Raw genomic sequence first — 26,757 nt, 5'->3', positions numbered from 1 at the left:
TGCGCTATCGAACCAACATAACATCTAAGCAAATTAAATATCGGCCACTATAATAAATCTCTGATAAAGGAAGTTTCATTTGTGTTTTAATATTTTTTTAAGAGGTTATTTTTATATGATTTGTGAATGATAACGGAATGTCCTCCATGATGAATGAAACTCCAAAGAAACAAAATATAGTGTGGCATTATTTTGACTGTTTTGACGACCAACGTAACGAAAGCAATTGATCAAAGATCACAATAATATTCTTATGATAGTAACATCACATACAGAATCAATAAAAATATATCAGTCGCGTGAACATAATTTTTCATCGCTTAAGTGTGTCGTATGAACGAGCATTCTCGGTTTCATATTTATACGTATAATTTAAAATAGTATCGAAGAAGTGCTTAGTAAAAGTAACGAAGATTTTCTGCCTAATTGGAGGACACGGACCTGTAATACAATGAAACGTGTATATTATATCAAGGTTTCGATGTCACGTTTTGAATAACGTGCACCGTATAGATTTTTCTGATAATTACCAATAATTCAATGAATTAGCAGCGGAAGGCGGCATTGCAGAAATGTGCATGCAACAACACACGTGATTATATTTACTATGTTGGGTTCAAGAGTACTTTGACCTACAATTTTTGAAAGATATAGTTTTTATTTTCTAACGTTAGTCATTTTAAATTCATATTAATTTTTCACATTTCTTATTATTGCCGTAATAGGAAATCTGTAATGAAATATTAAAAAAAACACCTGGATATATATATTATTATATATAACTATAAAATAGAATACTAAAATTAACCAATCTCGTAAGCTCAACAGAGAGAAACCGTTCAAAGTTTTCTTCTGTATGTTTTCCATTTTCCGTTGGAAAACACGTTACATAAATCATCATACAATATCGTTCTACCTTCTAACTTCTTGTCGTACAGTCTATCCACACCTCTCATATTTCCCCCTAAAATTAAACTTAAATTTATTTTAAACATCACCATTCCCACATATAAGTCTGAATGTGGTTTACCCGCACATATCTTACGATTGTATGTAGGTGTAGATTATCGCATGATCTTATCCACGAACAAAGTAAGGACAGGTACATAACATCCCAGTTCGTCACGGTTTAACACAACTCGATTATTCCTTTGAACAATAAACCTGTTCAAGAACGAAGACATTTTTTCCGAAATGTTTTTTTCGTTCGCATTCAAAATGTTTAATGGAATTTTGCGTTGCGCCATTCTGTTTTGTACAACGGAATGTGGATAAAATCAACAACGCACTAAATCACATACCCGAATATTCAATAGCAGGATAATACTGAATTAAGAAACAATATTATTTTAACAAAGGTATCACTGATAATATCTTTACAAAAATGATTTAAAAGCTTATTTTAGAGTTACACACGAAATTAATTGCATTTAGTTATAATTAATTTAATTACAAAGTATTTTTTTGTCAGCCCAGGCGCACGATGAAGTGTTGCGTTCTAACCCTGGCGGAACTCCAATTGTTTTTCTATACCCGTTATAGCTTGATAGCATGACTACTACATACATCCAAAAATTAATAACATGTGTCAATGGCTGCTTGCTTGATCACCCAAAAACGATCAAGAGACATATTCCAAAGCAGTTTATTGTATTTACAATACTGGTCAGAATTTTGCATCGAAGCCAACACGAAAGTAGCTTTTCACTCTAACAAAGAGGCAAAATGAAAGAGCAATTTTTTATATGTAACATTTAAAGGTATTTTACGTCACATTGACCGTACAGTGGGCACGTTCTTTGCATATCTGAATCTATACACGCGGCGGCGCACTATGCTTCCTGATATGGGCAAAAATTGAAACACGGAAAGTACATATCTGAGTAGGCCCCTGCCTACACGTAAAACGTTTCATGCTTTCTTTATGTTTTCCTTTCACGTGCTAAATCTCTTAATCGATCTGAATTCCTTGATACGTTGGTTTAATTATTACTGTAACGGTTTTTATATTGTTAGTATTCATATTGTATTAAAATGTGATATCTTATTTTTTATGAAACCTTGTTAAAATTCTCTTCTTTCATATATCTCATATAACTATTAAAAACAGTTGTGGGAATTAATTATCCGTTGCTCAAAAGTGCTTAGATTAACATATACAAGTAATAACTTAAAGTGCAGATAAGTTACGTTTGCATGTCTACCTGATTTTGTAATCCCACGCTCGGCGCTAAACAGGTGTGCACCTGAGTTAGAGCACTTTTTCTTTAAGCAAACAAAACGATCGACATGCTCAAGAATGGCCGCCATTCATTGAACGTGGAATTCCTTTATGTTTATTGATCACGTTCCGTCTCGTTTTTTACATCATCTCATTACAAGATGTAGGTATCATGTGTAAGTTATATATTTACTAGCCCATCAAATTCTGGCAGCAAATCTTTGTTCATAATTTATCATTACTAGATTAACACTTTTTAGCTTATTGTGTTGTGTCGAAACTGAGCCGTCATCTCTGTATCAGCTTTTGTACTAGCCCGAAAACAGTGGATTTGTATAAATACAAATGATTTTATTCTTTGTAAACCACAGTAGGTGTACGTAGTTATTGACTCAACGATGAATACAAATTCCTGAAATAATCTCAATAACGTCTATTTCACCTCTTCATTGTATCGCATTTAATAATTATTGTAACTATTATTATGAATAAAAATAATCAATACTTAATAATAAAACTATAGAGCAGTGTTATTTAATGGCTTCAGCATGCAACTCTCATCCTTGAGGTTGTAGATTCGATCCCCGACTGTGCACCAATGGACTTTCTATGTGCGCATTTAAAATTCATTTGCTTGAACGGTAAAGGATAACAGGCGGCTGATCACCTACTTGCCTATAAGATAAACAAATTATCATGTAACAGTCAAGAAATCTGAGGCCCAAACCTGAAATGGTTGTAGCTGATCGATTTTTTATTTATTTTAATATACAACCTAAAATAACCTAGCAGTTATTACCGGTTATGTATGTTAGCAAATATTAAAACAATATATGTATATGTTAGAAAATTTTCCGCTTATAAAACTACCATTTGCTCTACCCGTTATATATATGTCCTCGCATATGTTATTATGGGCGTTGCATACCGAACGACGTACAGTTTCTTAGGAGAAAAGGCTACATTATCCTCCAAGTGGAGTACTATTTCAACCCTGGATGGAGCTTTCCAGTACAACATTCTTTCACTTGACCGTATTCAGCAAAGAGCGATCGTCGACGACAAGTCACTTTCCGAGCGGCTTGATTCTTTGTCTTTGCGTAGAGATATTGGCTCACTCTTCATCTTCTACCGCAACTACCATAGAGAGTTCAGTGAACATGTTCGAATAAGACTCAACTGCTGAAACTAAACTGTGTTCTTGGGAACACTAAGATTACTGATAATAAATATATAATAATAATGTAATAATAATGTAATATATATATTGTGTAATAAATTAAACTATTATACCATAATTGCCAGTATTCTAAAGTCAATGAATTCATACCAATGCGAAATTTGAGACAACCGTATGGATTTTATTATATCATAAGTGACCTAATAATGATTTCTGAGTCAGCACACGTGAGTTAAACGTTCGTATCAAGTAAATATAAGTTCACGTTTTTAACATAAAACTTTAGTTTTAGCGAATCGTAATGACTAATTATCGTGAATAAGATGAAGATAATAAGGAAGATGGACAGCTATGTCCAGAAATACATAGCGTACGACAGAATTCTGTGAAAATAAAATCACAAAGAACGTATTCAAATTATTAAAATGGCGCTCGTCAAAAACAAAAAGATTAAATTTAATTGACGGATGACATTCATTAATTATATGAGGCTGCTAGCCCCCGGAACATCGTTTCACTTAAATATTAATATTTTACTTAGCCTATCTTTTAAGTCGCTAAATACGCACCATTCTGGGTATGTGGAAGCTTAGCAAGAAATTGGAACCATGGTTAACTTTGTTGTCCACAACCAAACACATAATAAATCATTAACCGCAAAATTTTCTCACGTTAGGTTCATTTTCACGTGTAACAAGAGTTTTAGATTTGCCGCCAATTCACAAAAACAAATGATAAATGAATGCAATATATTACTTTAAGTTATCAAAGAGTTCTAAAATTGAAATTAAAAAGTTTTCATTAGCAACGTTTCTAACTGGCCAGTTCTAAACATTTTCAGTGTTACCTACGCTTACGTACGACTACGTCAAACAACGTAATTTCATTTAATTAACTGAAATCGACTTTAGATTGTAAATTTACTTTGGTCCTCGTGGTTTTAAATAGTTTATATTCTCTAGAAATTCACACTTGGACTTTAAATCTGACTCAATGAAAGAGACGTATACTATAAAATGCCATAGTTATTTAATAGCAAAATTTTAATTAAAATGTAAAAATCTCGCTTTAAAGGCTTTATATTCCGTGAAGTTAATAACACTTAAGTATATATAGGACTATCCTTCTTATTGCTTTGTTATTTTAGATCGCAGTTACAATTCCTGTGCACAAATAGTCATTTTATGTGATAGGCACAGAAGGCGGATCATCTAATTGCCTATTAGAAAAACAAATGATCATGAAACAGTGACAGAAATCTGAAATCCAGACTTCAATCGGCGCCACTGGATTTTTTTATATGTAATTTAGTAAAGATAGGTGTGATAAAACCGAATCGTTTCTTTAAAAACTAAACAAACTGAAGTGTAAGTAACCTTGAGATATTTCGGACAAGATAGATTTTCCTGATATTTATTTTGTGTATATTTGCTTGTGTATAAGGAATATCATAAACAAACACACCGACAAGTCGCACTATTAGCTTTATACCATTTTATCGATAAATTTGTTCTCGATTTAGTCCCATAAAGATAAAGTTAACCTTGATCTACACTGATATATGACCGTATTACAAAACCTAACTCAAGGTATTGTTAATCATCTCCGAAGTAAATACTTACCGAGCCTTGATCAACCAAATTGTAATTGAAATGGGTTATATGAAATTTTCACCTTCCTTAAACCACACCTTACGTTGTGTAAGCATTTATTAAGGCACAATTTGTCGCGCTCCATCGCTTTGGACCATCCCTCCCATCGTATATAGTTCCGAAGCAATTCCTGATATTTTAAAGGGCTGGTTATTTCCGACTATGCAACTGACCATGAGAGGCATATGAACTTAACGTCAGATGAGCCTCAAATGCTGTTGGGTATAAGAATTGAAACAATAAGATTTATTCGATTGATAGTTGAAAATACATTTACAGTAAACTGACTCCGAGAGATTAGTTTCGTTAGTGTTAGCCACTCTAGTCATCCCCTGCAGTACAACTTTACATAATGATTTTATTTAAATATTTTGTCACCATCCAGATTTAAAGTAACTACATATCTTCAATATTTTATTAATTTAATATAATATAATAACTTTGTATGATGACAAACGTATAAGTTCTTGACTTGACCACGACTATGTGCAGGAGGGGTCCTGGCGCCAAAGTTGGATCCGCCCTTGAGTGTAGTCCGTAGCTTACTAAGGATAAATAGCTTTATAAAACTGTATTACTACTCCATTATACTAAAATATACTGAAATATACTAAAACTACTCAATTATACTCAATAAACCTAGGCTAACTGCTAAACTATTCTTCAACAGAATTTTCTCTGAGAAAATTTCAATATGTACAATTTAGCAGTCCAATATGCTTGACAAATAGTAGATAACTTTAATTCACTAGTACGGACCGTTGATATCGATTAGGTAAAGGTGTGTTGGGATTTTGCAAAAACCATCTATTACATAATCCATATCAAAGGTACTTTCCCACACGAATTACGTTTTTATGATCTCCCATGAATCAATGAATTTGTACCTGCATCGGGTAATTTTGATTCTCACCCAGTTTCGTAAAGTCTCGTATTACAATGCTTTCTTTCTTTAAAATTTAAAGAAAGTTGGAATCTATGAGTGGAGACAAGGTGTATGTCACGTTATTTGCACAAAAAATCGGATAGCTTGTCATATTTGGATAAGTCAGTTCTCATGATATCTTCATGAAGTATTAACTAATAGAATATTCTGTTTGCGAATGAATGGGGAATGTTTTGATGATTTTATAATTCCTTTATAGTTAAATATGCATTGTTTATGTGAGAACGTGTTTCTGGGCATATATGTTTCTACATATATTTGATTAGATATACAAGTAGAGATTAGAGCAGTGAATGGTTTCGTGCTACTCTAGTCCCTGTAGCTTTAAGTCGTACATTGTGAGGAAATCTGCATGCTTCAGATCAAAAAGTCGTCGGCGTGTAGCAGGCCTAAGCCTGTCTATTGATTTATTGATATATATATCAACTTGTCTATTGAGGAAATTAAATGATCACAAAACGAATACAGAAATCTGAGGTCTAGAAGATTGTAGCGCCTCCGGTGAACGCCAAACCTTCCTAAGCATATAATCGACTCGAATATGTTTGGCGAACAACAAACTAAACTTTTATTTTTAAACTATAGCAGCCTACTCTAGGCGAGGATTTAATTTATTAAGGTATTTTTTACTATGGTTACTTACCATTATTACTTACATACATTAATAAATAGTTGTAACTTATCATGTATGAAGTTTTGTGATAAAATAAATAAAGATTATTATTATTATTTGTGTACGGAAATAACTTTTGTTACAAATAAATATATGAACCATGGTAACCAATACTGTACTAACTTTAATCCACGTCATATAATACGGCCGAACGAGTGCTTAAATATTTGAAAATCCTCAGTTCGTTTATCTGTAGTGGCGTTGCTCCAAGACTACTGGCTTGATCAATACACAGATTGTTCTTTTAATATACAGATCTAATTTATGTATGGTGTGGGTTGATTTAGGTGTTATTGTGGTGTCTGGAGTGCAGCGGACGCTGCGAGAGCCGCTATCGGCAATCGCGTCGTGTTAATTACTTTCATTAGGGCCGATTGTCCCGCTTGATCAGGCTGATCACTTTGCCGCCATTTCGTATTACGGAAACTATAAGAGGCAATGACCTTAATAAGAGAATTAGTTATGTGTATGCAAATCGCAATCGGTTGAATAGTGTTACTACTAGATTAGTATTTACGTAATCAAGCGCAATTGATAATATTACTTTTTTTAATACGGTTTTCTTCTTACATTCCTAATACTGGTTATGCACTACTTGCACTCATCATTTTTTTATTTATTGTTTTCTTTTCTTACTAGGGTTGCCTGGAAGAGATCGCTTGTTAGCGATAAGGCCACCCGTTGCATTCCTTGTAATTTATATATATTGTGTTATTTGTGTTTCTTTCTAGCAACGAAGTGTGAATAAATAAAAATTTAAATAAATAAATACTACATCAAATTATTCAGTAAATTCATCTACCTCATATACCAGCCTGCTAGTGCAAGGGAACTGTCATAACTTAACGCATCAGGACGCATGCGCTTGGGAGTACCAACACTGACAAGCTAAGTAAAAAGCATTTGGGTTTAGTATCTCCTTATCTATGGACAAGTAGACACCGTAGACAATAATATGCAGCAATGGACTATAGAAAAACCCTCGTTTTCATGTATTCCAATTTCAAATTATTTGCTGCCTAGATAAACCAATCTTGACGTAAATTAACTTTGTTATAATAAAAAACGAATACAAAAGAATAGTTTGTACCCAGATCCTGATCCTGCTACGACAGCCTGGATTGTTATCAATTGAACCTGTGAATCTTTTATTTGTAAGTAAGATTTTATCTCAATTTTAGATCTGAGATTGATGAATGTAAAGAATATAGCATATATGCGGTAATTATCGCTATAGTTTTATTTATTTCTGTACATTCAAGGTCAATGACTTGCAACTACGTAAAAAGTATAGAAGTCATGAGAATGGCACTTAAAACAAGCAGCGTCCGTATGGGGTTCATTCATTAATGGGCACTTTGTATACCTTTGTGTTTTATAGTGTGTTTGGATTTCGAATGGTAAAAATTGGCTTTGGTTTTGTGGGTATATACTCGAGGGTATATATATATATATATATATATATATATACACCCTCGAGTAAGTAGTTTATTGTGATTTGTGGTAACAAACAAATGCACATTATTTTTTTATAGTAGGCTTACGTTGATCTTAACACCAATATCTTTCACATATATTTGCTTATCCCAGCGACCCAATGTAAGCCTTGGTCTCCGACGCTAGAGAAGGCCATATATAACTAGGATTGCAAAATAAAATTATTTGTATGCGTATATGCACGCGTTTAGCGAATTATAATATAGTATAATATACACAAACTTTTCTTTATATTTTTTTTACACAAGAGTTTTATAAGATCTAAAAACTATAATTAATACATACCTAATCATTCTAAACAATAAAGTTGTATAATTACGAAGCAAACTACTAACTTTTATCTTCTAACATCATTATCGCTATGTTAATTCGTATGACGTCAGGATTGCATCATACATAGTATTGTGTTAGTTGGAAGGGCGCAGGGGTAGGGCAGAGGGGGCAGGGAGTTTCAATCCAATGATATCATAATTTCGATGTCATGGTCGTCGCTCCAGTGGCGCAATTGGTTAGCGCACGGTACTTATAAGACAGTGTTCGTGAGCAATGCCGGGGTTGTGAGTTCGAGCCTCACCTGGAGCATATCTTTTGTTTCTGATTATAAATTAGCCTAATATTTTTTTTTAATATTCTCTTAAAAATAGGCACTTATATTGAACAAAATTGATTTTTAACAGTACAAAATCAGGTAACCTAGAATTGTTTATAACCTTATTAATTTGATCTTGTTTTCCGGTACTTTAAAAATATCCAATACAAGCACTCTCTAAATATCACTTATCCTTTGACTTTAATCCTGAATTCATGTTTATTCATATTTAAATTGTATATGGACAAATATATCATTATTGAAAACTGTTTACCTAATACCTTAAATCGGACGCTTATTTGAAGACTAGTTGCAGCCAATGCCGTCATTGTTATCTACATAAAAAGCTTATTTTAATTGCATTAATGTGTGTTTCTTGTATATTCCATATATAAAAGCTCAATAAGAGGAAGGGCACACCTCGCTGCATTTGGTAGCAATATGAGTCTTAATTACAGCCAGTCGTGTCTGCTTCATTCGGTAGTCGGGAGGGTGCTCTGAGCACGACATCGGTAACTAATCTGCCCGCAGCCGGTATGACCTTATGATCTCGACCTACGCAACCTCTTCCTGCCCTCCCCCTACCTCCCAGCTACCTCCCGTTCTGCACTCCAACATATTTCCTCTAGAAACAAGTTAGGTACCTGCTATGCACACGTATGTACAAAATGTGTTATGAAAAATTCAGAGTCATCACATTTATGTTCATATCATTTGAATGTTTGTTTCTATACTTTATCAATGTTTGTTTCTATACTTTATGAATCCTTGCTATGAACGTTGCTTTTCATTAAATTATGTTTAATATTTTCCTTTTATGTAATGCAACGGAGTGTTAATAAATAAATAAACGTTATGGTCGTTTCGGAGTATTCAGAACAGTTTTCACAGATTGAAGAAAACGTGTCAATCTCTCAATGATAGGCAGCATTTGCACGCATTCTTTTCCTCGATTTCTTTTTGAGATTTAAATCGACCCGACCCAACGCCCCGACCCTTAGAATCGTGAGGAATGTAAATCGGTGACCGTGCGCGAACAGCCTTTGACCATATTATCCTTTGTTGTTTTTTCTCCATCACCTACGTACGAGAAGTTATTTGGGGTCAGTAGATGGAAACGTGCGTAACCGTAAAGAATGTCAGCGTGTATTCCACTAAATAATTACGACTTCCAATAATGAAGCTCAACTCCGAAATTCTATTTGACCGCGTTTTTTACGCCTTTTTTCGAATTCTCATTAAATAGAAGCATGGATAACGTTGATCAATTCAATGCTAACTTTTTTACGGCTTGAATCGATCGTGAAATAGGGAAATTGTTATATCTGTCTGTAGCCAGTGATATAAATTTTAGATTTAAATTGATATAGAATAGAAAGCAAACAGAACAAAGCAAGAAGGGCAATAAAGATAAAGACCCCGCTCGACTAGATATCACATGATCAGCAATAATGTCTATGGCACTGAATGCTTTGACAATAATATATCGCACATTGGTATAAGTGAAAAATATAAAGAATTAAATGTTGTGTTTATAAGATGGCTCATTCTATGGCGTCTCTCTCAACATGCTCAAAAAAAATACAAAGATTACTAAATCCTTCGCTTTGGCAGATTTCGAATTAGTAACAGAGAAAAGAGAATAGAAGTTATTTAATACATAACTTAACACAAAAAAGTAATAATGATGTGCCACATTGCAAAATACGGCAAACCAACAATCATAACATAGCTTGTATTGTTGTAATACACGCATCATCTTTTTATTCAAAGTCAAAGTCAAAATTTATTTATTCATATAGGTAACATAATGTACACTTATGAACGTCAAAATAAAAGAAATATTAAATGAATCTAATTTTACATTTACTGCCAGTTTTCAAATCAAGGGCGTAAAACGGAAGAGAAGAACTGGCAATAAACTCTCCGCCACTCTTTTTAAGCGCCAAGTTGATTTTTATTGTTTTTGATCTTTTATAGACTAATCTAACCATAATAAATATTAAAACATCTTAAAGGATTTCCTAGTTACTCGTGTTTACCCCATCTTATTGCACTTTAAGTCTAAACCTCGCAACTAATTAAAAATTCACATTTATCTAGACTAAGATTCCGTAATAGAAATGGGTAGCCCCAGAAAGTTAACAACATTAATATGGAACAATAGATGACTTTAAAGTAAGTTTTATTTTGTTAAATATCACGAGGTGCTCCGCTTTCCCTTCCTAAATGCCGAATAACTGTTAAAAGTTAAAACTACGACCATCATAAATCATGTAAAGGTTATTTTATTTATTTCAATATCGTACGGTACACACGAAGGTATAAGAAATGCAACTTCAGGAAAAAGGTTCACCAATTCACACAGAACGTACTCAAGAACTGTATTTTCAATATTTTATTCACGTAGGCGTTTGATGATGCTCTCTTCGCAGAAATTGATGCAATCAAAATTAAATTTTTAGTTAAAGAACAAATCTACATATAAACAAAGTACAATACGTTTTATTCTTTATCTAGATATCTTTTATGATACATTGCTTTGACAATGTTTGTAAGTGATTTATGTAGATTTCTTAAGTACATTAATAAGTATATTACTAATCATTACAGCTCCAGAGTACTTTAAAGTAAAAAAAACAGGTTAAAATTGTGACACCTATAATATATTTCTATTGAAAATATAGTTCTTACGTCGAAACTAACAGAAACAGTTTTGCAATAGATCTAGGAATGATTCATGCAGTCGAATTGAAACGTATCGTATTCTAGGTTACTAGTTAGGTGCACCTGACTAATTAGGGCTCGTAGCCTTATCCTCCATCAGGTTTATGTTACCACTTTGTCCTACTGACTCACTGAACCGCCTGTCCATGGTACGGGCAGTAGCGATTTTACTTATGTAACAAAACAATCTCTTTAAAAAACTTGTTCACGATTAACAATTACGCATAAGAAGGTAAGCTAAACATGGAGTAATTTTCAGACATTGTGGACAATTTCCAGATGACTGCTGAAACACTCTCGTATACCTAGGGAACGCATTGTCAACGATAGTTATTGTAGTGTTTTATTCAGTTTTAAGACATTTTTTTATGGGCAATGTTTTTAATTATACTTACTTTGTATAACTTAAAATATATAAATTTACTATGTTTATTTTTAGGTAAAAATATTTGCACTGTTTTTTTTATAATAAAGCGTAAATGTTATAATATCAGCTATGTTTTAGGTCACAATCACGCGATCGATAACATAGCTAATATAAATAATACCAAACTACTGCATATGATTTGATGTTCAATACTGTTTTATTTACATGTTAGGAATTCGTGTTTGTTGATTTTTTTTATAAATCGCTGACCTCTTATAACTTGTGAAGTTAAATATGATGCGGGTGCTTTATTTAGTCGAAACTCGGAACTCGAAGCCAGTTTTTAACCAGCAGAATTATTATTTATTACTTTTTTTAATATTCATACTTTCACGATTAGGTTACGAAAATATACGTAACACTTTTGTCATTTATTTTGTACATAAATAGGTACATATGTTTTAGAACGCAAATAATTTGCAGAATGTAAAGAAGGGTATGTAATGTATAACATTATCGTCGGATAACAATTTGACCATACATTTAAACCACTTCTCTCGAAGTTATTAATTAACAATTAAACACGTTTGGTTTATTATTTATAACTTGTACACGAAGTATTTAAAGAAAAATTAAACTGTAAACTTCCCCATTGTACATTACTGCATTCATTATCCACATTATATTTCCAATAGCAAATTGCTACTTTATCAAATAAACGTTCCAGACAAATAAATAATATTTTGCGTTAAGCCCGCCGTAACTTAACATAATTGGCTTTCGCAACAAAGTTGTTTACGTGGAAAATTTGCGTATTTAAATCAGCGTTGACGTTTATCGTAACAGTAAGTTCAAAGACAATGCGTTGGCAGATCATTTGGGTATAATGTCGATACTACGGTGGTAGTAGGCAGAAACAGGAATCCACAGACATGAGTCAGTGGCGCGGGCGCCGGTCGCCGGTGGCGCAACACTATAGTCTATGATTGAAGTCCAATTCGCGCTGACCATTTAATTGAGAAAACAAAAGCTGTATATGACAAGTAGAGAAAAAGCCGATCAGTCAAAACCAGGAGTTGAAATTTGTATGATCCTCTTGATAAATTATATCATCACGAAAAACAACGACCTAAAGCACCAATGTTCAGTACAAGTTACAATCAGTGATTTATATTTAGCACCATATTAAGAGGTTATAAAACTTAATTAAGGGACTTTGGAGGCAATCAAATATTTCTTATTTTAAGACACAGTTGAAATATTACAGAGTTCGATCATCATATAAAGTAAACCGGTATTGTACATGGCTAGCCGAGCGTAATACGATATATTGATTTCTGGCGTCGCCTAATGAATGCGGAGCACATTTCATTATTTCTCACGATCCGTTTGGGAACGAGGTTTTTTCTCGTTTCATTTCTCTGGCAAACAATACAGTAAACGCGGATGGAGGGTTGAAAGTGCGTCGCCGGCCCTGCTCACTGCTTTGCTCCTCTTAACGTGTTTTATTGCCGATGGCCTTTTTAAATGTTTAAATTATTATTATATTAAATATTTACATTTATTTGAAGACGTATTTTGTTCAACTTCATCCAACGCAATCGTCTATTGTATCTACTTGACATCTTGCGTACTGAATAGTATAAAAATAAAATATGTGATACTCAATACTGATTGCCCGAAGACCTAGACTAAACTAAATACGTTATGCTATACTGTTTTTATGTGAATAAATAAAAAAACATAAGTGAATTTCATCAATACAGTGTAATAAAACTATAATCATTCAAATGTTAATAAAAAGGTGATTTTATTAAGGCCAACATACGTTCCCCGTTGTATAGCCGATCCCGATTGCACCCCGTGTGAATACAACTTGTTGCTCGAACTAGTTCCACTTACAACCTGTCGAGTTACTTCCTCCTTTAATAATTATGCAAATATATTGCACTACCACATTTGTCTGCATTTATTTACTGTCACGAACATTTACATAATCTTTGCTTTACTTCTTGAAGGGCGCAATATGTTAATGTATTTATTCCCACTTCAGAATCCCAGGCTTGAGATGCTTCCATTGAATTTGAGGCCTACTTACCTGATGGGAACTCATACGGTTACAATTAAAATAATTATTGTTCCCAATAAAGGGCTCACCGGAAACTGCTACCTGTCTTGTGGGAATTGACAGCGGATGTTGCGAAAGGTGGATAGTTTTTTACGCGGCTAGAGATTTACAAAAGTTATAGAATTTAAGGATGATTCCGTCTCCGGTTCACACTGAAAAAACGCACACATGTTTTGGTTACAAACTCTTTTTTACTGTTAATTCAAAGCGTGTTGTGTGAGTTATGAATCCGTGAGAGTTTTGTCGTCTAATATCGTAGTGTAAAAATGATGGAATTACGTATTTACTCACACATCCTCATAAATCCACATAAATATATAATTTGCCTAAAATATCATCAGTATTAACGAAAAAGTAAATTACTATTATTAAAATATAAACAGTGTTAAAAAATCCTAACTCATCTATAATTTGCCTCATAATAAATAGTATTCAAAAAACCCTAACTCAGTAATTCATTGTGTATGTAGTCCATAGTCGTATTAAGTATTAAACTAATATCTAAATCGAAAATCTGAACAGTGCACTCACGGTAATCGTAGCTCGACATCGTTTCGCTATTAATATAATTCGAATCACTTAAGCTCATAGAAAGTTCAGTGACTTTGTTTTTGTTATCTATATCATAATAAGGTATTAACAATATAAAAGCAATCTATCATTTAAAATTAATACGATCAGTGATCGGCGCGGCGCGGCGCGACGGATCGGAGATATCTGCATAGCTCGGAATGGCGGTTAATCAGGTGGCCCGTTACTTTACATTGTACTCTCCACGAGTCGAACCCGACGGAACAGGTTGGCCCAATGACAAAGGAGCAGATTCCAAGTGTCCAAGGCCCACGTAATTAATGGAGCCGCGAATAATCCGTCAGCCCACCTACCAAGACATGTTTTAATTTGTCTAAGTACTGTTATTAATGATGCAAAGATCGTGCACGATTTTTTTAGAAAAAACTAATGTTTTTGATTTAACCATTAATGATTTTATGAAATCATTAGTTGTTTGTCGGGAACACTGGATGCGCCTGCCTTGACAAATACTGCAATTAGTATTCAAACTATGTACTAGTAACATAATAACTATATAATAAATCGCTATTTATATTGAGTAAATTTATCTGAAATGAAGAGATAGCTAAAAGATAGTAGGCATAAAACTAATTCAACCATAATACCTTTAATTATAATGATTAATCATTAGATTTAGTCTCCGGGGTGTAAAACGTAAACGGGGAGTAAAACATTGGCATATGATACTAACAATTATTCTATAAGTGGTTATGTGTATTTCCCACAAACAAGTTCCTAAAATAGCAATAAACTTGGCTAATAGCCGTAGAACTGCATAAACAATCGACTTTCATTTAGGAACAAGGAGTTGTACGCCACCTGCGCGCGCCCCAGACAGACCCAACACTCAATATTGCCTCTGAACAATGCGTAGCGGCTGTACCAATTACCATTGTTGTAAAGCCTGCACCTGATTTAAATTACTTTATTCTCTTAATATTGTAAATACAAGTGATCCTTGGGAAATACTAGAAACATCTGTTAATAATCTCAAAGCGTTGGGAATACCTTTTTGGAAAAGCAAGTCTTCATTATACGCTTCTCAGGCGTGTTAAATCTACACCAAATCTCCATCTACTGCAATATTATAAAATAGGTAAGCAATTACTGTATCAAGTAATTACTACTTTAAAGTGCCTATATGAAATAAACTCCCCGTTAGCTCTGTAGAAAATTAGAATATTTATTATTAATTTCACAGAATACTTTTGTTTATCAACCTTGGATTTTATCAAATGCCATAGATATTGTAAAGGATATTTCATTTAATTGTTTTGCCTATTTTTGGCGTACATAAAAATTCACATCAGGCATCATCATCATCAGTCTCATTTTATGGTCCAGTTCTGGACGTAGGCCGCCTGCATTTGCCTTTACGCCCTTCACTGGCCTCTCTGCATATAATGGGAGCCCACCTTCCCCATTCCTTAACGATGTCGTCAGTCCACCTAATCGGTGAGCGTCCGCGCAGTCTTTTGTTTGTTCTGTCTCCAGTCAAGGAGCTTGCGGGGCCATCGTAACTTGTCTATGTGTGCTATGTGCCACACAACTGTCGCTATCATATCACTAATATAGTTTTCTACAATAATATTATATGAATTATCCGTAAACAAAACGTATTCGCGAATAGCGATCCAGTTGTAGGTAATTTTTAATTCTATATGACACGTGCGGTTGTCTCAAAAGCCTTATTCTTAAATCAGTTTCAGAGTCAAGCTGCTTCGAAACAAATTACACAGTCTTTTATAATATTTATGCGTGTAACACCCCGACCAAAAGGGTTAAACACAACGGAAATTGATTTAAATTGTGTTATTAATAATTTTTATATCCACGACCGTGTTTTTTACAATGCTCGGTCCTAATGGAATTATTAAACGTTAGCGCCATCTTACGTTTCGATAAAAAGTTAATTATACAGATCGGTTACAATAATTTAGTTTTGTATATCTCGTATTTATTTTTAATTATAGAAACAAACTTACTACAGGAAGATTTATAGGTTAGAATGGTAAGTTTAAGTCATAATTATTAAAGAAGCATTAAATAAATAATAATATCAATAAAATAACTTTGACCTCCATCTATTTCTCGAATCCAGATTTACATTTCTTAAAATCTTACTAATTTTTCAATGATGATCCTTATTGTTCATAGTTAAATAAGGCTAAATACCGTAAAAACCTTATTAAATATACTATTGTAGATTATGAATTATAAGTATAACTATCGTATAATATTATTCGCAAACATAGATTTACAACTCACAACATAACCTTACCATAATCACACAGCCATAAACATCTAAACGTAGATAAATTGGTTATTGGCCTATTTTTAATTTGGTGAACAAAAAACGTTAATTTAGGAAACAGTGTGTTGGCGGTCAATTATTGACCCAGCAGGCGTTATCCCGATTACGGTTCAACAGATGGTTATTTTTTATCAATCGACCCGTGACGAGCGCGGAGCGGGGGTGAGTTAACCGTATAATTATACGTTGTTGCGCGCGCGCCGGTACAATTGGCCTAAACGAGTGTTTGCTTTGACATGCCGCCGCGATTGTCCACGTGTGCTTGTAACCCGTTCCTACACCTTATTATGGAATGCTTTGCCATAAACATCTAGATATTCAACTCAACGCCTAATTGCTTAACTGAAGCGCTTTCTTCTTGGTAAAAGAGAAAGAATTTTCTAACGTGCTTATGATTAAGACTGGATATCAGATTGAAACTTATTTATTTCAAAAGGAAACAAAGCAGATACATCTCTAAACGGTGAAAAAATAAAACATAAAATAAATACATATCAAAAAGTTTCACTGATAAAAAATAAAATACAAAGCAAGGCAAAACAAAACATTTACAAACTAAAATTTATAAATTAAGAGAACGACAGACAGTAGCTATAATAAAGAAGAAAAATACAAGGCTGAGGACATTAATAGTTGTTTTAACTTATTGTTAAATGAAGCAGTATAGGAGTGCGAAAAACGGTAGATATCAGTGGCAGAATCCAAACTAGAACACATCCTCTGAAGAGGCTCGCAGAACCTAATGTTGGTTCTGGGAGTCGGAAGGTTAAAGGTTCTATGCGAGCGTATAGATCTGGCAGGAACATTTAGCTACACATGAATAAGTTTAATAAATTAAACAGAATTGGATCAAACAATTAGGACGTTTTCGACGCGTTCATCGAATTAAATTCACATACAAAGGCACAAATATACGGGCAGAATTAGTCAGTCTGTAGAGACAAATACATATAGAAAAATGAATTCGAAATCGGCTATAAGTAACAAAAATCTTTGTAATAATATATTTTGGTAACCCGTATTAAAAAAAGTAAACAGTGATTACGAAGGATTATTTAAAATCAGATCAATCGCTTTATTGTCAATTCAACGATTCATTAACTATGTGTGCCATCTCTTGTTTACAGTTATTAAATACAAATGCCAAGGGCCATATCGATCAATCCAGTGTTGTCGCAAGTGATTCTTTATCGAAGTAGTCGAAAGTAGAACTGCAACGTCGTGATATGGAACTTAGACACATAACCGTAAGACGCGGTGTCCGCGATAATCACGGCGACAATACATAAAACAAAATATTAATCTCTCGATCGTGACTAACGATTTGGATCATCGTTTCTTCATATGTAGGTCAGAAGTCCAGATTACTGGATGTACTTTCAAATGAAGCAGAAAGTTGATGTTTCACATTGGGTATTGACCACTGAACGGGTCACGCACAAATCGGCCGATATTGCACGTTGACAATCGTAAATATGATTGATTTACTTTGAGCAATCGTCATTTAGAAACTTAAAATACTAGTGATTATCCAATGTCGTGATTCGTTTCAATACCATTTTATGTTTATTTGAATTAATAAACGAATTATTTGTGATTGTAGAGATAAGTTTTTAATGTAGTTTAATAATTACAAAAAATTAATATGTACATTAATGTGGTAGTTTATCTCCCTGGCTTACTTGGTGACCAGAGTCGAGATCGTATCGATTCATAAAAGGCCGGCAACGCACTCGCGAGCCGTCTAACATTGAAAGTGTCCACGGGTGGCAGAATCACTTAACATCACCTACCCGTTTGCCTTTCGACTAAAAAAACATTTTTTACGCAGTGTATATTATAACCACTATATTGGGGTTTGATTTCCATCGGAAACCAGTAGATCTTTAAGCTACAACTATTCAACTTTCTATGATTAAAGATCATTTCCTTATGAGTGTGACAGACATTACGTTCAAATTTCTCAACTATCACATAAAACCAATTCAGAACTTTTCGTAGTCAAGATATGTACAAATCTAATGTTATAACAAATCATTTGAATCCATAATACATTTCTATCAACAGGTGATCAATGAACAATAGCGCTGTGCTATAAGGTGATGCGGCGAAAGCTCGTATATTAATATTATACTTCATTTATCGGCAGGTGTTTGACTGTAGATCACATAACACCTATCTATATAATCTTCAATGATGACTCGGTACTTAGCACCTTGATGGATCGTTTTGACGGCTTAAATCGTTTACAAGGCTAATGAAATATAATAACTATTGATAGGATCTTTTAACTGGTGTCGATCGATTTAAAACTATTTATAATATATGCGGTAACCTCGAGCGTAACTTTTCAGCTGTTTAATATATACATTTCCCTGCAAGCGATAGAATGTAGATCATTTGGTACAAAAACAATGAAACTATCGCCAAACTGCCGACATATTCAATTTAACTAGAACATCTATATATCTAATTGCAACATTTGATTTTTTAAATAGGCGAGTTGATGATTAATTAGTCTTCGGTATCTGACACTCCATCAACTCTTTTCTGGGTTTAAAGTTTCCTTACAATGTTTTCCTTCACCGTACAAGCAAGAGTGCAGATACAGCCAGAAAGTCTATTTGTACTCAGTGGGCGTTAAAATCTACGACCTCACTAGGCCAAACCTGTCAAACCAATAATAGAACTCGAAAAAAAAAAACTTTCAGCAGTTATTTATAGTTTGAAAATCTCGAGACTGGAACCCTGGGCTATCTTAATCTGCACTGCACTTTAGCGTCGCAACAAAACACTCAATTTTTACTATAAAATTCTGTTATCTGAAAAACCTTTATCGTAAGAATGTACCTTTATCAGATGGCGTATAATTAAATACGGTATCTCTCAGCAACGGCGTTGAGTAAGGTCAAGTACTATGTCAAAAGCCTTTTTTAGTTCTACACGACTTGCAACAATACATTGCATAATGTTTAATTTCTCTCCACTTATTAATTATTGTTTTAAATGTATTGCCCCATAGTATCTAGGCTAGCGATATGATAGATACGAAAGAAGCACGCGCCGCACCGGTTCGTTAGTGTAACTGTTGAGTCACGGAACCAAAGATCACCTGACGTGGTTCTTTGATCAAATGTACTATTGTCTGCGTATATATGTATAACATATGTAGGGCCTTGTTTAACTTTTTATTTGAATTATTTTCTTCTTCGAGTACCATCCCCATTATTTTACTTACTCCCCATTATTTTTCTTACTGAATTATTGAATTATTTTACTTACCATTTTTTCGCGTCATTTATATGATCAAAGTTTTTTGCTTTAACTAATAAATTTTAGAAATCATTGAATAATATAAATGTTTTAATATTTTAGTTGCTTAAAAGTTATGCGTTGTTTGAAATCATTATACAAAGGAAATTTAAATTCAAATTAAGATATCTATTCAAAATCCTGGTTCTTAATGAATTTAATGCATTTAAAGCCAAAATTTAATAGCTTAGCTAAAATCCGTTAAATAGAGTTCATCAGTAAAATACAAAACTTTTACAAAATTGAGGTACTTATATAAAACGTAATTACTCTTATAAAACCCCTATAAATCATGTTATAACCCTTGTTAAACGGTTTGGGACACTGATATTCACACCTTTTTATTTTAACCCCCAGGATGGTGGCAATTTGGAATAAAAAACCCGACGAAAAACGTACTCAAAACCAGGCATTAACTTTAAGTATAGGATAGAAACGTTGGCTTGATTTCAACGGAGTCTGCGCGCAACCTTTGGTTAATAATAAATCTTAAATCAGTCTATTAACACTCGAACAATACTAGTAACACAATAGTACGAGGCTTGTACAAATTTCTTTACAAATGTAGGTCAGAATATAATTAACAACATTCCAATTATTGTTGGTGTTGCGGTAATAGTCGGGTCCTCTTTTACAATAGACTTCATGACGGCCTTCGTACAGTAACTTCACGACTTCACACAAAGACTGTCAAGAATAATTAAAGTAATTACTGTTTACAGTAATTAATGGCCTACATAACATTATGGTTTGATTGATCTTGGATCTATGACGGGATAATTGTACATTGCTTAGCTTACACTATGTTGCCATACAATTTCAATTGCATACTAAATAATACCTTTATTATTTAACTTCTTTGATTATATTACATGATGTAATATTGATTTATGTGGTAACTGAATTTTTTTTATAAAGAATTTACTTATAAAAGTATTTTGATAGCTTTCCGCACATTTAACTGGTTTATTATCGGTTTAATTCCCAACCAATACATTATCGATAACTGTAGCGCAAAATGATTGAAAAAACTTTACAAAGATAATGAACAATAAATAACTTAGCTCCTAGCTTTTTTGCTCGCTACTTGAGTGTTATTTGTTTTATCCTTATTTGTACTCCCATTAATAATGCTTATCGATTAAAATTCAATGCAAGGTAGAAACAGTGGCGTAACAATAGAATAGCAAGGCAGGCGATCTCGGGGGTCCCGACTATAAGGCATCAGGGCCCACTGGCAAAGATTAAATGGCGTTATTTCCAGACGCAATGCTTTTACTTCTGATGAATGTTCTCTCAATGTGAGAAGAAAGATTGCTATTATAAGAAGTATTTGAGAGCTGAGCTGAGAGAGCTGACGTTACGGAGCCCTAGTTGACTTACATACTTTTATAGGTCCTTAAGAAGAGTAACTGCATCACTGGGTGGCGACGCGAGCGCAGGTTCGCGATAGCCCACAGCACAGTACATAGACACTACATTAAGCTCCTACGCTTCTGCGGCGGCGCCTTTACCTGTTATAAGGCCTTTTAATATGTAATCGCGCTTCTGGCCTTTCTTCATTAAGAACGTTGTAGATTTATTGTAAAGACTACGTGCACAAAATAAAGAAAACACGGTAGACTTTAGAAAATAAATATAATATAATAAAAAGTAACTCAATCGCGTTTAAAAAATCTTTAAAACTTCAAGAATTGACTAAGCAAACTTTTTCAAGCTTCAAATTTTACATGATATGTGATTTCTATGCAGCCCCCCCTCACATATATTACTTAAAACCCTTCATAAATATGAAAATAAATATTTGTTCACGTTATAAGGATTGCTATTATATACAAATTACTTCTCGTACTTAACAGTGAGTGACCAGCAGACGCCGCTGGCATTTATACTCTGTTATCTTAACATTATTCAGGACACCTTACGGATACTTAGCAGGAATAATGAACTACCATTTCGAGATCTCCAGTAAATCACAGATTCCTCGATTTAATATCGTATCTATAAGGCAAGTAGCGATTGCGGCAAGCGCTAATTAGTAGGTAATTTCATCGTTCGCATTTCCAAATGTTAATAGGAGTTAAATTACGCGTTTATTACAAATACGAACGCGTATATACGCATTGTATGTATGTATATACATAACGATCTTACTTACTACATACTTTTGTAGAAACGTTTTTGTATCGCTCTTCATTTAGAAAGTTAGAGGTGTTTGTTTAGAGGTGTTTTTAGCCTAATGCTAGAATAAAGCATTTATTCAAATTATGACATTAATATAGTAACGTATATAACAAAGATATTAAGATAAGTATTTTGGTAAGTTTTTCACATGCCAGATTATTTATAATTTTTTGTGATCAGCTCTATGTCCTCTTATATGTCACTGTATAAAATTCGAACAACTACATTATACTTACGACTGCGTACTTATCAAATGTATGATGAATACTTTTGAATTCATTACATTCTTCATAATAAACCATTTACCTTAACAGACGAGCGACGAAGCAAGTTTGTAGTAATTTGAATAAGTTAGACATCAAAAGCAATTCGACAGAGGCTGTGCGTAGGCGCAATTGACTCGTCACCAAGTATCGCCGCGCACTTAGCGGTGACGCGAATCTTTATCAAGTTCTACGCGCGCCGCCTTCGTCTTCCAAGATTCACTTAACTAGATTGTAAACCTGTAATTATTTTAACTCTGTATTTATGCTATTCTCATTTACGATTCTATATTGGTTTTACGATCTCATACTATCTTTAAAAAAATATATGTTTAGTTTTAATGTCTATGTAACACTGAAAATATTTAGAAAATGAAAAACTGTAATGTAAAAAGTTGCCAATACTTTTATTGTTTTGCAAAGTATCTAATTTCCGTTCCTCTCTACACACCGTCGCATTCGATGGAACCACTGAAAAAAGCAGTAGGCCTCCTACTCCAATAGGGGAGCGGTATAGCTATAGCATTTTCGTTCGGTTTCGTCGTAAAAGGACGTCCCTCACGCGATTCATCATTGACATCATTGAGTCGAGTAGGTTCGGAAATACTTCAGTGGGTAGCTGGTTCTACAAAGTGGTGGTGCGCGGCAAAAACTGCCTTGAAAAACGCGCAGTTGTGGCACGGCGGACGTCGAGGTGATTAGGCTAAAGCAAGTCGTGAAAGGATTGAAATTAAAAAAAGATTTCATCAGCAATGTTTTTAACTGACCAAATTAATTTTAAATTTTACCCACCTAAACTAAAGAAATTAATTAATTTCATCTTAAATTAATTCGGACCAATAATAATTTAATATTAATAATTATTTATTTATTTTTCTCCCTTAAACATTAACAATAATAACAATAAAATTGAAATACATAAGATTGTAAAAAGCTTTATGTACACAATTATTAATATAAAAGATATCAAGGAGTTATATATAATCATTACTAAGAGCGTTACGATATATATAAAAATATTACGAACTAATTCTTGAATTTTAATTTTTTAATCAGTATTAGTAAATACAATATAATAAGAAAAAATCATCCAGTGAAGAATTTTAAAAATATCCTATGAATGAATTAAAAAATAAAAATTATTCTTACGAGTATATAGTGGCAATTGAAAACAAAAAAGACATTATTTCAACCTTATAGAAAAATTGTTTTGATTATATGTAGTACCTTTCCTTTTCCTAATAATCAGCATATATTAAAAAGGTCCCCTAATAATTATAATGATCGTTATACTCGCCCCAACTTGAAATGATCCAATTTGGCATAATCTAAAGTCGGTTGTGAGAACTATTTATTTATATTTTATTATTCAAATTTCAATTGTTATTCATTGTTCCGATTCATAGCAAATATAATAGTGGGTTACAATTTACAACTAAACGCTTAGCCATGTGAACCCACAATAATGACTGAACCTTTTTTCAAACTGTTTTCGGGTGTGGAGAGGAGAAATTTTTTTTTATACTGTACCATCTAATTACTTTATTTTATTTAAGATTATGCCCTGCCTAAAAAGCTTGATCTACCTGTTTTCATCATCACAGTGTAAACACAATTTAGAGAAAGAGGCGTTAGTAACAAGTTGGTTATGATATTTTTCATAAATGTTTAGGTTGGTTCATATTGTTGTTTAACAGTGTATGACATGACACAAAGGCGGACAATACTTTTGGGCCTGATCTTTAATTAACCTCTTAGTAAATCGCATTAAAACGTAGCGATAACCACCTGACATAGGTCGTTAACCTTCGTGTCACTTTATGAAGCTGGATCAACCGCAGAGCTGGCGGAAAATAATAAACGGCTAAAATATAAGAGTCTTTTCTCCAAATTCGATGTTGTTCCCTTTGGCGTAGAGACTTAGAGGTTAGGGTTTCTAATGTACAGGCGCTAAATAAAGATTTAAGTTGGTCTGCCAATACTATCTATAGTACCGGTGACCCCAGAGCTAGTGCTTTCTTCGCTCAACGAATAAGTATCGCAGCGAGAAAATCCTGCCAGCATTAAAGGTGCCACAGGGACCAAACTTTTTAAATTTGTTTTAATTTTTAATTATTTTTATTATTACTATGTAGGTTAAGAAAATTATAAATACTTTATGAAGGGTCGCTTAGGTTGTGTAAACTAATAACCACATATGCCAAAAACATAATTCTTTTAATAAATCCTTACATTACATATAATTTTCAATGAACATAAAACATCAATAATTGTCTACGTCTTAAGGATACTTAATAAACAATTCAGTTAAGATCACAACGTGTTACCCAATATTTTAAAACAAAATACCATAATCATCCTAAACTCATTAGATAACGAATGGTTTTATTTAATGAAAATTAATTAATTCCGCTACGCACGAGGGAGCAAAGGGGTGGTCGGAGCAGTGATGTGATGAGCGCAGCTAATAGTGCAGGTATCGCTGATGCAATTTGTATACCGAAAACATGTGTTTATTGAGCTGATGAATAAAAAAATATACTTTTGATTGTCTCAAAACTTCATCGGTTTTATGTATTTGCCTTGGTAATTTTTTTCTTTTGATCTATTAGCTGCTGCAGCAATTTCATTCAATAATAGAAGATATGACGAGTTAGTACGAACGTGAGTACCTACGTATAATACGGGACTTTAAAATACTCTTTAAAAGAAAAATAAATCTATTCATAAATTAGAAATTAAGAAAAACGAGGTGGACCCAGAGTCGAATGCCTCTGCTTCCGCTTGGTACATTTAAAAGCCTTTCGATTGATTACCGAACGTATTATACATACATACACAATATAACAGTACGTGTCGTTAGTGAAGTTTTCATGTGATCTTCGGTGTTACATTTATCAGCTTTAACTAAAATAAATTCAAAAAATCTCTAAGTCTATAGATAACAATTCTAGACTATGTACAAGAATTCTTCATAAATAATTTGAAGATATATGCAGAAGTACAAATAACAGGTAGACAACTTTCATGTTTAATATATATAAACTTATATTTAGATACATAACAGCTATTAATAATAAAGGGTGCACACTTATGTAGGATAAGAAATTTCAAAAGTCGTAGATAAACAGTGATAAGTTGAACCGGTATAGCGAGCTTATTGACGGCGCAGGCGCACGTGCGCGCTCTCGGCCGCGACGCAGGCGCTAATCGTTGAAAGATTAGTGCATGCCTTTAAATATATGTACTTATAAATGTTACTAATTTTTTTAACACTAATTCACCAAATTGGTGTTTTGCTGAGTAAATAAAATCTATTCTAAAATATAAAGAGTTACAGTTAGAGCTAAAACTAGGTTCTTATATTTAAATGAATATTACAATAGATACACAAGAGTTAAAACCTATGGAACAAATAACACTAAATATAGGCTACAAATTCTTCTTTAATTTCTTGATATAAATTTATAGTTCCAGCTGAGATATAATAATAGTATATTACTCTGAATCATAACAGGATTCTAATATTAAGTTGCAATTAATAGTAAATTCCGTTCAATTGATTCGTGGTCGGCAAATAGCAATGCAATTTAGTTGTGGTGTCCCCGCAATACGACAATTTACGCTTTGGTCTTAGTCATTATGAATTGATGGCTAAGATCTAGACGTGTTTACAGGCCTTATCTGTCGATAGCCTATCTAGTAACAGCCCACGTCATTTAATTAATACTGTAGATCGCGCGCTGCGTTCAAGGATTCCTGGCACGTAACATGACATATAAACTCGCATAACATTTTATTGTTACTTTTAGTTGATGCCAACAGGTGTAATGTCAAATGTATTAAATAACATTGCACTTTTTATGTACTCTCATTTTCTGTATGTTGTGTAATATAGTGCGACATCTTTTAAACAACACATTAGCTTTGTGACTTAACTTTGTAATAGTGAGTCATAACAATAATTAACAAAGACAGAAACTGTAATGGACCGTCTAAATAATCCACAATAAGAAGATATCTTCACTTAGTTATTTCTGCTGTCAACAAACAGAAATAACGATGTAGGAAGAGCGGGAACCATTGCGTGTACAAAACGACTATGACCACTTCAGTTCACTGATCATCTGG

At 33.4% G+C, this 26,757-nt stretch overlaps 1 non-coding gene across 1 annotated transcript; it reads left to right on the top strand.

Moving 5' to 3' along the window:
• The first annotated feature begins 8,659 nt into the window (after nucleotides 1-8,659).
• Trnai-uau lies at nucleotides 8,660-8,751 on the top strand. Its single transcript is given in 2 exon segments — nucleotides 8,660-8,697; nucleotides 8,716-8,751. It is a non-coding gene; the product is annotated as a tRNA-Ile (tRNA).
• The last annotated feature ends 18,006 nt before the right edge of the window (nucleotides 8,752-26,757 follow it).

Source organism: Pieris rapae, chromosome 16, assembly GCF_905147795.1.
Source record: "Pieris rapae chromosome 16, ilPieRapa1.1, whole genome shotgun sequence".
Classification (NCBI taxonomy): Eukaryota; Metazoa; Arthropoda; class Insecta; order Lepidoptera; family Pieridae; genus Pieris; species Pieris rapae.
The sequence above is the reverse complement of the archived record's forward strand: the minus strand, read 5'-3'. Positions and strand labels throughout refer to the sequence as shown.